At 40.1% G+C, this 13,461-nt stretch overlaps 1 long non-coding RNA gene across 3 annotated transcripts in view; it reads left to right on the plus strand.

The window, feature by feature from the left end:
* The window catches only part of LOC140629401 (uncharacterized), a 35,289-nt gene extending 22,212 nt beyond the window's left edge, over positions 1-13,077 (plus strand). Inside the window, exons 1-3 of one of the 3 annotated variants that reach the window (XR_012027232.1) lie at positions 11,250-11,812; positions 12,229-12,377; positions 12,863-13,077. This is a non-coding gene — a long non-coding RNA (uncharacterized lncRNA). Of the gene's footprint in view, positions 1-11,249; positions 11,813-12,228; positions 12,378-12,862 lie in introns of those variants that run through there. The other 2 variants (XR_012027234.1, XR_012027233.1) reach the window with 2 other exon arrangements.
* The last annotated feature ends 384 nt before the right edge of the window (positions 13,078-13,461 follow it).

Consider the following 13,461-nt stretch of genomic DNA (forward strand, 5'->3'; position numbering starts at 1 on the left):
AAGGAGAAATGTCCAATACAATGGTGTGTTATCAAGGTCACAGAGAAAAAGATTACAGAAAAAGAAAAAAAAAACTGAGGTTGGTCAGTGGGATTCAGTTTTATGGAGATATGCAGAGAAGGTATGGAAGGACTTCCAGGATTGTCTGCCTGAAGTCTGGAAGGCAGGAGCATTTCTCTACTAGCCCCTATCTTCCACTGGTTTACTGTTGGTTTGGTGCACTCGCCTTGAATCTGCAGACCAGCATCTCTGGCAGTCACCTCTGAGAGATGGTATTGGTCGTTTGCAAGGTGAGCCTATGCTTGCACGTAACTGTTCCTAGAGCTCAGGTAGCCAAGGGATGTGACTTTGGGGCCACCAATGTTCCCGGAGTTTTAAGGTGTACCTTAAAAAACTATACCTTGACCTGCAGTCCTTAAATTGCATTTTGGGTCTTAGAGCTAAAGATTAAATAGGTTTGTCTACGTAGTCTATATTTTAATCCATTAGTTAAGTACCTACTATGTTCTAGGTGCCAGGGAAACAGAAACGGATAGGATACCTTCTAAGATTCCAGTTTGTTACAGGAGATAAGCTCTTTACAGTTAAATGTATTACCTACTCAAATAAGATATGCATAGAATGCCTAACATGGTATTTTTGTGGGGAAAGCTGTTTTTATTCCCAACTAAAAAGGACCCTCCAGAGGGAGGTAAGAGTTGGTATACCCAAACACACACACCCCTATACGTGCATGGAAGGATGTGTGCACATACCCATGTGCCCCCGTGTGTACATGTATTTGTGTGTAAAATTCTTTGAGAAAAGGAATGATTGCTTTATGTGAATTATTTATCCTTATTGTCAACATTCAAATCTAGAAGCATTGTAAGATTCACGGAATGCAAAATGATCACACAATAGATTGGTTTTAGTGAGCATGTATTTTCTTTTCCATTCATATTGATGCTTTGGATGCTTTTATATTTTTGGTTCTGCGAAAGTTATGTTCATTGAGAAAAATAAAAATAAAAAGCATCCAAGAGGCTCATTCCTATGTTAGAATTTGTATTCAGCTGAAGAAAACCTTTGCACCTGCCACTAAAATGTATCCACTTCTGGGGTGGAATGCACCAGGTGTTCCCCAGCCTCCATCGGCACGCCAGGCAGTTCAGGACCGAGAAGGAGGCACCATATCCCAGGCAGGTTAAACTGGTGGGGAAATTTCAAGTCGACAGAATGCAATTACCCAAATTGAAATTAGGCCAGGGGCATATCAGGAGGCCCTTCCCATCTGTTGGGTAAAAGGATCGCCAGATATTTAACAAGGGCAAGTGGTCAGGATCTCAGTTCTAGGAGTCACTTAAAAAGCAGGCACTTAAAAATGCTAAAGGAAAACTGTACCTGGCATAAAAATCATATCCCTTCACTGGAAAATAAATAACATTAGGCCTTGAGAAGATCAGCCTTTTTCTGCTCTGGGAGGAAAGAAATGTTTATGGATGGGGTGGTTAAATATTTCTACATCAGCTTCTCTTAGCAAGGACATGGTATAATGGACAATTGGTTATCCTGGGTTTGACAAAAAGAGATTTCCCAAACCAAACATATTGAATCGAATACATTTATCCCTGGTCAAAATGGATAGATCCTCCCATTAAGACCTTACAGAATAACACTGTTTAATTTTTCCAGGGACCTTGACACAACATTGTTTCTTTACCAGGAAACTAATTTTTAAAGTTTTCAGCAAAAATAAGTAAGCTGGATCTGGACACCAGATCCCATTTCAGAACCACCTTTGGTTTCCCATTGTCAAAACCACCAGATCCACAGGTCCACATTAGCACAGTGGTCCCTGACTGTTTCCCTCTCTCTGGACACCTGTGTACCTTTCTCTCAGGAGGGGAGAGAAAACTCTGTCTTAATCTTAAAATCAGAATGAACTCAAGCATTGGCATGAGCCTCCCACCCCCTAGTCAGAGAGAGATGAAGAATGGGCATCTGACCCCAGATGGTTGGATGGCATTCTAGGACATTGAGAAATAGATGGGCTTCCCTATGGCCCTTTTAATAATATGTCCTCCTTTATAGACCAAGAGAACTCAATGTTTTCAGCCTAAGGTCTGGGAGGGGAGGAAGAAAGAGGCATCTCTGGGCGAGATGTCTCCTTTTCCAGATGCTGCTTTTTTGGAGACTTGCTGACACTGGGTTCCTATGGGCCACTCCCCAAAGCAAGGTACCAGGGAGTCTCTTCTCTGTGCCTTCCCTGGGAGGGACTGTTTAATGCCATGCAGCTAATCCTGACAAGCTCTCAATTCTCTTTCCTACTGAATTTGGAGAGGAAGGAAAAGAGATGAGCTGGTAAGGGGTCTTATTCAGCATTGTTATTTTTTTCCTTTGTTGGAGTGGTTCACTTTTAACTCTCTTTGCTAGCCAAGAGGTGACATCCTGGGGACCCTGACAGTACGGCCACTCCTGGAAGGGGTAAGGCAAGGTTAACTGACAAATTTAGCAAAGCTGCCCATTGGGGGGTTGGGGGAGAGCTACAGGCAGGCCATGTACACACTGAGTTACTTGCAGCAACTCTGTCCCTCCTCCCCTGCACACACACATGTACCTGTCATTGCAGCAGTTAAGGTAGGAGAGCAGTAATCCAAAAGTCTAGGGATTTCACACTGGTTTCTCCCATTCTGCAATGCCAAGCCTTCCTGGACGGTCTCCTAAAAATGAGCTCAGTGTGACCTAATGGTCCATCCTAGTCATAAGTGACCATTGTTCTTAACTCTGAACAGGTGTAAACATTTGCTTGCACTTGCTGAATTCTGACCTGAGCTGCTTACCTTTTCTTTCTTTCTTTCTTTCTTTCTTCTTCTTCTTCTTTCTTCTTCTTTCTTCTTCTTCTTCTTCTTCTTCTTCTTCTTCTTCTTCTTCTTCTTCTTCTTCTTCTCCTCCTTCTCCTCCTCCTCCTCCCCCTCCCCCTCCTCCTCCTCCTCCTCCTCCTCCTCCTCCTTCTTCTTCTTCTTCTTCTTCTTCTTCTTCTTCTTCTTCTTCTTCTTCTTTCTTCTCCTTCTCCTCCTCCTCCTCCTCCTCCTTCTTCTTCTTCTTCTTCTTCTTCTTCTTCTTCTTCTTCTTCTTCTTCTTCTTCTTCTTCTTCTTCTTCTCCTTCTCCTCCTCCTTCTTCTTCGTCTTCTTCTTCTTCTTCTTCTTCTTCTTCTTCTTCTTCTTCTCCTCCTTCTCCTCCTCCTCCTCCCCCTCCCCCTCCTCCTCCTCCTCCTCCTCCTCCTCCTCCTTCTTCTTCTTCTTCTTCTTCTTCTTCTTCTTCTTCTTCTTCTTCTTTCTTCTTCTTCTCCTTCTCCTCCTCCTCCTTCTCCTTCTCCTCCTCCTCCTCCTTCTTCTTCTTCTTCTTCTTCTTCTTCTTCTTCTTCTTCTTCTTCTTTCTTCTTCTTCTCCTTCTCCTCCTCCTCCTCTTCTTCTTCTTCTTCTTCTTCTTCTTCTTCTTCTTCTTCTTCTTCTTCTTCTTTCTTCTTCTTCTCCTTCTTCGGCCCAGGGTGTGATCCTGGAGACCCGGGATCGAGTCTCACATCGGGCTCCCTGCATGGAGCCTGCTTCTCCCTCTGCCTGTGTCTCTGCCTCTCTCTCTCTGTCTGTGTCTCTCATGAATAAATAAATAAATAAATAAATAAATAAATAAATAAATAAAAATCTTTTTAAAAAATGTATTCATCGTTTGTCTGAAATTCAAGTTTAACTGGATATCTTGTATTTTATCCAGTAATTCTTCTTTTTTAATTTCTTTTTTAAAATTTTTTAATTGAAATATAGTTGACATACAATATTATGTTAGTTTTAGGTGTATAGCATAGTGATTCTAATTAGTAGTGAACTTTTAGCCTGGACTTCTGCAGATGTTTCTAGAGAGAAGGCTCAGCCCAGCCAATCAAATGTGGTCATATTGACCTACCTTGCTTAGCTTTTGGCAGCTGGAAGCTGAATAGTGAATACAAAGTAATGATATTCCTTTTAGGAAAATGTGTTTCTCATGTGACAAAGCAGCTACTCATCTGTCCTGACTTTGAGGCTGTTAGTTGGTGTTTTCTAAAGCTCTGGTTCACTGCTGGCAAAAGTCATGGCGGAAGGTGTGTTTGTAAGAAGGCCACAAGAATCTGCCAGCTACATGAAGACAAAGTTGGCTCAGTGGTCTGCAAATAGTGGAATTCTTTGCACGGAAATATACAAGGAGACAGTGATAGCCACCCCCCCAAAAAGAAAGAAAGAAAGAAAGAAAGAAAGAAAGAAAGAAAGAAAGAAAGAAAGAAAGAAAGAAAGAAATTCCCTGTTTCTACAGCATATTGTAAGCAAACTGATGTTTACAAATAAACTTATGAGAAAGAAATGCAAAAAAAAAAAAAAGAGAAAGAAATGCAAAGGCAGAATTAGTGGATATTAAAAAAATTAATGTTTTAGGGATCCCTGGGTGGCGCAGCGGTTTGGCGCCTGCCTTTGGCCCAGGGCGCGATCCTGGAGACCCGGGATCGAATCCCACGTCGGGTTCCCTGCATGGAGCCTGCTTCTCCCTCTGCCTATGTCTCTGCCTCTCTCTCTCTCTCTCTCTCTGTGACTGTCATGAATAAATAAATAAAATCTTTAAAAAAAAAAAATTAATGTTTTAGATACTTATGTAGGTTTACTGTAGTGTCTGCAAAGATATGTCCTTTGCCGTTGGTAGCTGTTTTTCTTTCTTTAAATGAGGATATTTGGTTATAGGCCTTAAATCAGAGTTTTGTCATTGTTAAATTATAGAATTTATGCTCCCAGTCTTTAAAGAAAGGTAAACTTTTCTTAAAGTGATGTTTGATTCAGGTAAGAAGGAAATGGCTATTTCAAGTGCACACACAATTTATTTTAATGTCATATCTGGGTGTTTTAAAATGTCCTGTCAGCTAACAACAACAACAACAACAACAAAAATCTTTTTTTTTTTTAATTTTTTATTTATTTATTTACGATATTCACAGAGAGAGAGAGAGAGAGGCAGAGACACAGGCTCCATGCACCGGGAGCCCGACGTGGGATTCGATCCCGGGTCTCCATCGCGCCCTGGGCCAAAGGCAGGCGCCAAACCGCTACGCCACCCAGGGATCCCCCAACAACAAAAATCTTAAGAATATACTTACCTAAGAGAATTCTTTAAAAATAATATTTATTTTAAATAATGAAATATATGCTCATTTTAAGACAAATTTGAAAAATGCTGGGATTTCTGGAAGGATAAGGAAAAAAAGTAAAATCACCAATAACACTATCATAGAGGAAACATTTCCACTATTGTTACTTCGATGTAGTTGTTCTATTGTCTTGTCTATGTGTTTTTAGTTCATAGTTGGAAACCTACTGTATATACAAGGTTGTATTCTGATTTTTTCTTTTTTAAAAAATATTTTATGTATTTATTCATGAGAGATAGAGAGAGAGACATAGGCAGAGGGAGAAGCAGGCTCCATGCAGGAAGCCCTATGTGGGACTTGATCCCAGGACCACAGGATCACCCCCTGAGTCAAAGACAGGCGCTCAACTGCTGAGCCACTCAGGTGTCCCTGTATTCTGATTTTTTCATTAACTATTTGACTTAAGCATTTCCCATATGTTAAAGTATTTCTTAAGTATCATTTTAATGGTTGAATCATACTCTGTACTGTGATTTACTTAACCAAACTAGAGTTGGATACTCAGAGTTCTCCAATTACCTATTCCTAAATGTCTAGTGATGATCTGTTTGGATTCCTAGAACCGAAATTACTGGGACTGACAAGGATGAAAAGTTTTAAGGCTATACATTTTGTTAAGCTCTATTAGAACCATTATAGATATTTACTAGGAATGTGTAAGAGTGCCTATATCACTGACCTTCATTGCTGTCATTTATTTCATTTTATTAACCTAGTGTATTTGTCTGGGTTTTCCAGAAAAACATAACCTGTAAGATGTGTTTGTATGCAAAGAGAATCTTAAAGGAATTGGCTCATGTGATTCTGGGGGGTGGGAGTGGATCCCCAAACTTCAGGTCAGGTTGTCAGGCTGAAGACTCAGGAAGAGCTGACGTCGAATCTAGAAGCCAAAGGCAGTCTGGAGACAGAATTTCTTCCTTCTAAAAGGATCTCAGTCTTCATTCTTAAAGCCTTTACGTTTTTGGATGAAGTTCAGTCCCATTGTGAAGAATAAGGTGCTTTACTCAGAGTCTACTCATGTAAATGTAAACCACATCGAAAAATACCTCACAGCAACATCTAGACTGGTATTTGACCAAATGACTGGGCACTATAGCCTAGCCAAGTTGACACATACAATTAACCATCACATCTGTGGTCCAAATAGAGTTTATACTATTTGATAGAAGGCCATGTTCTTTCTTTCCAGTTTTTTCTCTGTTCAGTACCATCTGTTTCTATGAAAACACACTGACTTATTTAGGACTTTTATGTATACTGTGAGTTTTCTGTTGTAAACACAAAGATTATCTTAATCTAGTTTTGGAATAAAACATTTAAGATCTCCATCAAGTGATGCTGAGAAAAAAATCTGGGTTTGGGCTTTATGCAGATGTGACTTAGGAATATTCCCCTACCACGTTACAACTGTATTAATTTGGTTTGGATAGCTAAACCCTTTCCTTCTTAATTTGCTCAACTAAAAAGTAGGGAGAATCATACCCATTTTCCAGTAACTTGTTAAGTTCTAACTGGGGAAACATTTCTGAAATTCTAGTACAGCATCTAGTATATGAAAGGCCATCTATATGATCAGTACAAAAAAACCTTCCCTGTCTCTGAACATTTAGTAGTTCCACTCGTAGCAATTTTCCTCCTAGAAGACTTAAACATTTTTTCCATTTTAAGTATAAGCCTCATTTCCCTTCTATTTCATGAAGTATTGCATTTTAACCACTGATAGATAAATTAGATGATTTTAAATTAATATTTTACTCATTTATCTAACAAATATTTATTAAATGTCTATTAAATCCCAAGGATTGTTCTGGGTGCTGGAGATTTAACAGTGAAGACGATAGATAAATTTCTTGCCCTTTTAGCTTGGATATTAGTGGGAGAGACTCTCAAAGAAAGAAATCAATAAGCATAAAATCACACTACAAGTAATATCATATTAGTCAGGGTAGGCTAAGTGATGCTGTGGTAAGTCACTAAATCTCATTAGCATAATTACAACAAAAGTTTATTTCTTGCTCGTGACAAGTCAGTGGCTGGTTCAGGTGACTATTTGAAGCAGCTATTCTAAGCCTTCCAATATGCTTCCTCCATCTAAGCACATGCTTCCATCAGGGAAGAGTGGACCAGTGAATCAAACAGCAACAGTTAAAAGATTCTACATGCATCACTTTTGCTTCATATTTTTATTGGCCATAGCAAGTCACATTGTCATGCCTAATTTCAATGAAGAGGAGAAATGTGACTCTTGGTAATCCTAGTGGTAAAGGAGAAACATATGTGACTACCACAGTATTAAGTATATAAAAAACAAGAGAATAAATAAGTATTTTTAAAAAGATAATAAAACAAAATAAACATAAGTTTTCAAGTATATCATTGTTTAAATTTATAATAAAATATGTATTTAAAAAATTGGGTCAACTTAAAGTTATTTAATAACAATTATTAAAATTTAGTATTTAGATAAGAGGAAAGGCATTTAGGTCATTTATGAATGACTGATGTTTAATAGATATGGAGATGTTAAGTCTACTTGAGGACAAGGGTGATGGTTTTTATATTGCTATTCTTGGTTATTTAGGCACATACAAGATGCTCAGTAAAACTTCGTTGAAGTTAATAATGTTCATTGTTTTAAATTATTCTTCTCCATTTGGTTGACTGTCTTAAAATATAGTCCATTATAATTTTGCTCAGAAGCAAGGCCAATTTTCATTGTTTTTATCTACATTAAAATTTTACATTTAATTATAGTTTAAATTTGGACCACAAATGCTTGAATCACTAGTGGTCTCTTTCTCCTAGTTTGTCTCGGGTATGTTCCTAAACCATGGGTATGTCCAGTAGGACAAAAGACTACTACTTTACTGTTGGAGTTTGTGATCTACCATCTTGTCTTCTAAAAACAACAACAACAACAACAACAACAACAACATTTACCTTTAATATCTGTTTGGCAACTGCTGTGTTGAAGAGATTTCACAAATTTGAATAAAGAGGGCAACAAATACCGAGTGGCAGTTTTGTTTGTTTTAATTTATTCATGATCATGAATGTAAGAATAGTATACTTGCTTTCAAAGATAGCATATGATGATGATGGTGATGATGATGGTGATGATGATGATGATGATGATGCCTCTCTCTCTATTGTTCTTTCCTTTTGCTTTTGACTAAGTCTTTGTCATTTAAAAAATAAATCAGCCAAAGAGAGGACCCAGTTATTCTTTGACTGGATAGATCAAGAGCAAACCAGAAGAGAATCTCTGTCTCTACCCAACTGAACCTCGTTTCGGTACCGTCACTTCTCTATTTATGGATGGTATGTCTGAGATGTTGTCTCTATCCTAGAAACCAAGAACTTGTCTTAAATCAGTGCCTCTCCAGTCTGTGCCATGAATCCCGTGAATCTGTAAGAGTCCATGCCCTTTGATGAGTTTGCTGCTCTTGGATTTGTACAAAATTTGTTTGTTACTTGGCAAATGGGACACAGCTGGCTTCTGATTTAGAGAGTGTTTTAAATTAGTTACCTCCTACCTTAACTTGATCATTTAAATGGAAAGCACTATGGCTCCAACAGAGTAGACATGATATAAAAACCATTTCCGACACGAGTATCTTGCCTCCTCAGTTGTGATGGCTACTGGTATCTCTGAAGGAAAATAAATAATAAACAAACAAACAAATAAATAATAAATAAATAAATAAATAAATAAATAAATAAAACACAGGTTCTGCGATTCTCACAAGTGGTAAACTGTCTTTGCATTATTTAAGAAAAGCTTTAAGTGTTCGATGAATGTGCTTAGACTAATGACAGTTGATGCCAAGAATATAGCAATAATCCAATACCATTTTGTAAAGTGGCAATTTGTGTAGAAATTGCAGAAAGCATCAACACATGCTGGGAACTTTACATATAAGTGAGCTATAGCGTGGGTGAAGGAGTTATTTATTTGGTCTTTCATTTGTAAATAAGACACTAATCTTTTCCTTCCAAGGAGTAGCTAGGCCAGTTATTAGTAAAAGAATATTGATAGCCTTTGCTCATCATGGCAAAATTGAGGATCCTGACCTTAAAAGTCTTAGTATTTGGAGGAGCCTTAATAAGTCATTTAGGAGAACAGCATTCCATAGTTGAAGATGGCTAGATCTATAATCAAAATATTTGGGTAGAGTCCAGGCTATACTATTACCTGTCAGCAATTTAGCTTTCCTCATCAAGGCTTATATGATCTGGTCTAGGGAACCTCTCTAGTCTTGTTTGATAGTCTTTACTTCTTACTTGCTCCATTTCAGTCCCTATGCCATTTCTCACACATTTCAAAAGAAGTGTTCTTGCTGCCAGGCCTTCTGTTCTTCCTGTTCTTTCTGCCTGGGATGATCTTCCCCCAGAGACAAGCTGACATTTATTGGGCAGATCCAGTATGTTCCAAGGGGTTATAAATGCTTTGCATGTTTGTTGTGGTGAATTTTCATGATAACCGTATGAAGTGTGTAGTGACACTGGATGGATGAGAAAGGAGGCAGAGTGATCTGGCAAAGGCAGGATTGGAACGAAGGCCTTGGCTCTCACAAGAAGTGCTCTCATAGTACACAACACCCAGGGTGTGGTTCCCACTCTTCCTTTAACCTCAGAGCTCTTTCTTGGTGAGCATTTCCTGACTATCTTATTTAAAGTGGAATTCCTGTGACTCTTTCTGTTTACTTAGCTTTATATTTATGAACAGTACTACATATTACCTGATTGATAATGCCTGTTTACTTGCTTACTTCTTTGCTTATCTCCCTCACTAGAATATATATTCTATGAGGGATGGACATTGTTCTGATCCGTGTTACCACTCTATCCCCTGCATCCAGAAGTGTACTGAAATGTACTGAGAGAGGATACGAATTGAGTTAGAATTTTTATCGGGTTTAAGGTATCTTACTCTTCAAACACTTGCAGAGCACCATTTTGTGTCAGATTCCATGACAGTTTGTGGAAATAGGAACGTGAATGAGAATGATGGGGACTCCTACTTTTCTGCTTTTCCTGATGCTTTTCCGGCATCCTAGAAGAAACAAACATGCAATTAACAGACAGTTGCCCAGGATAAGCATCCTTTTAGGGCAAATATAAGGTGCAGCAGGGAAAGGAGGCTTTAGGGAAAGCTATTCCGAGGGGTGATATCCGTGTTGAGAGCTGAAGGATGGGCTGAATGGGGATGCAAGACCATTTGGGGCAGAGCAGATGACAGAAGTCCCTGAGAGGGCACATTCCAGTTTATTATTTTTTTAAAGATTTTATTTATAGAGACAGAGAGAGAGGGGCAGAGAGACACAGGCAGAGGGAGAAGCAGGCTCCATGCAGGGAGCCCGGCGTGAGACTCGATCCCGGAACTCCAGATTCAGGCCCTGGGCTGAAGGCAGGTGCCAAACCGCTGAGCCACCCAGGGATCCTCCGCACATTCCACTTTAAAAGCAGTTCACTGTGACTCAGATATAGACTACGAGGGCCAGAGTTTACTGTCTGAGGCTGGAGAATAAAGTTGGGTTTTCAAGGGTCTTGAAAACTATTCCAAGAAGCCAAGACTTTATTGTCTGAGCATTGAGATGCCACTGAATGATTTTTAAATCAATGTAGTTTTGATTTAGTATCTGATTCCGTTTACCACCTTCAGCCACATAAGTTGGCAGCATTTCCACTTTCTGGATGGGACGAATAAGGCCCAGAAGAACACATTTCAATGTTGGTGGAATTGATTTAATTCTCTTAATGACAGTGATATCAGGGCTTCTAACTCCTACCTTCCCACCCTCTCTCCTTCCTTCTTTCTGGTTGTTATTCTTGTCAAACATAAAGCTATTTATCCACCATCCTTAACTTTTTCCAAGGAATATCCATGCACTCACACAGCTTCTAATAACCAGACCCCTGAGTGAAAGCCAGTGACCTCACGGGCGGCAGGGCTTGTTTGTGGCTGGATACCATATTGTGCACCGGGCTGGAATTCTCTGTTCTTCCTCACTAGGAAGCTGGATTTGTACCAGGAACCTCTTATCTGAAAAGGCAGCTCTAGGCTGGGGAGAACAGAGCTGGTTTGACGAAGTGGAGAGGCGCTCAATGTTGGTCTGGCCACGCTTTGGGCATGCGTGAGCGCTCACAGCAAAACACAGCTGGCATGTCTAATTTTAGCCTTGACTGCCTTGAAAAGGGACCCTTAAAGGAAATATATTTTCGCTGAAACCATTTGTATTATAATGTAACAGCCGACAGACATGTCAGAATATTACTTATTATTGGTGGGGAAAAACTCTGTCAGGTAATTGTGCTTTTTTTTGTGATGACATCGGGAAAGTGATTAAAGCATCCCTGAATCAAAATCATCATAGATAGACAGTGAGAGAACCAGAGCTTTTATTTATGAAGACGCCTGTAAACCTAATGGGATACCTCCTTTGATGCTTACAAAACGGATGTAAGGGTAAGAATGATCATTTCGGCTATGGCAAGTGGGTCCTTGTGATCTGACGATGCAGGGCTTGCTAATAGTAGTCCTGGCATAGACTCTCAAATTTCTTCAATGCTTAGCATCCTCCGTGTCGTCCGAGAAGTAAAAGGTTAGTTTCTGGACCGGGTCTTGGATTCATCTGGCTTTCGTATGTTAACAGGTTCTGAAAGCATCTGGGACACACTTGTTCCATTTTAACCAGCACGGGTCGTCCGTCTGCTTTTATTTTTGTCTTTCTCTTCCTTCCTCCCTTCGTCCTCTCTTCCCTCCCGTGGTCTTCTGTGTTTGCTTTAGCAGTGTGGCTTACCTTGCCACTTGGCAAGAAAAAAAAGGCAGCTCTTGTGTGGGGTAGATGGAGGGAAGGATAAGAAATAATCCACCGCCCGAATTTGAGTTCCCTGGGTTCAGTTCCAGCGGCAGCAGCTTTGCTGCAAAAATTGCTTTGCTGTTCGAGATAGCCAGCAGAGGGAATCAGGACTTTGCTTGCAGCAGGGGTTGAAGCAGGCTTTTTTTTTTTTCTTGGAGGAAATACTGCAGCTTTCTGGACTGCATACCCTGCTCCCTGGAGAGGTTCCACCCACCAGCTGGAAGGAGAGGAAGTGAATGAAAGGACAGGAGGAGCCCGAACACCATGTCACTCTGGAAGGGAGACAGCAGCAACCAGGCTGTGCAAGGTTGTTTTGTTTTCTTTTCTTTTCCCCTTTCTCTTTCTTTTTTTTTTTCTTTTTCATTTTTTTGTTTTCTTTCTTTCTTTCTTCTTTCTTTTTTTCCCTTTTTCTTTAAGGTGGGGAAAGAGACAAACAGGAGACAGGAAGCTGATCTGCAAGGATTCGGAGTTGTGCTAAAAAGACTTTGATTTTTTTCTTCTCTCCCTCTTTACAAACGCTGGCAATTGACATCACTACAGACAGCCTGGGTAGAGAACAAAGTGCCTCATCCCAAGTGGACCCTGGCAGCTGGGGGAAGGAAGGCAGGATCTGGGAAGGCTGTGTGTGTGTGTGTGTGTGTGTGCGCGTGTGTGTGTGCGTGTGTTGTTCTACCAATACCTTTCCTTTTTCTTTCTTTCTTTCTTTCTTTCTTTCTTTCTTTCTTTCTTTCTTTCTTTCTTTCTATTTTTTTGGTGTGTTTCTTTTTTAAATTCCTGCCGTGTTGGAACTAGTGAGTGGTGGAAGACGAAGGATCTCTGAAGCCTCATCAGTCATCGGGACCATCAGGAATAGTGGTTTAAGAGGACGCTCGGCCTGGGGCACCATACCGTGTCATCGAGTTCCCTGCCTCGGAGATAAAGATTCCAGCTACATGGGTAAACGCCTGGATCAGCCACAAATGTACCCCCAGTACACTTACTACTATCCTCACTGTCTCTAAACCAAGGTATGGCTCGACCCACAGTCTGGCAAGCAGTGTGTATCCTGCACTTGGGATGGGAAACAGGCATGTGGATTATTATTTACCTCCCCTTTCCCATCACCTCTTCCTGCTTCTTTGAAATTAGTAACATAGCAATGGAGTTAATGAGGCAGAGGAGAATATGAGAAGAAAGCAAGCCCTGGGATTGTGGTTTTTCTCTTCTAGCAGAGATAATAGTTTCGCTCGTGTTCCTTTGTTGTTATTTGGCAACATAAAGATGTTCCTGATATCCGTAGTAAAGTGCTTTGCAGATGGACAGGGTTGTTAGAAAGGAGATTGTGACAGTGATTATCAGGAACAACAACGATTTCAGAGGCTTTTCTGGTGAGCTGTTCTTTGTGGCTCTGA

Source organism: Canis lupus (assembly GCF_048164855.1).
Source record: "Canis lupus baileyi chromosome 5 unlocalized genomic scaffold, mCanLup2.hap1 SUPER_5_unloc_2, whole genome shotgun sequence".
NCBI classification, from domain to species: domain Eukaryota; kingdom Metazoa; phylum Chordata; class Mammalia; order Carnivora; family Canidae; genus Canis; species Canis lupus.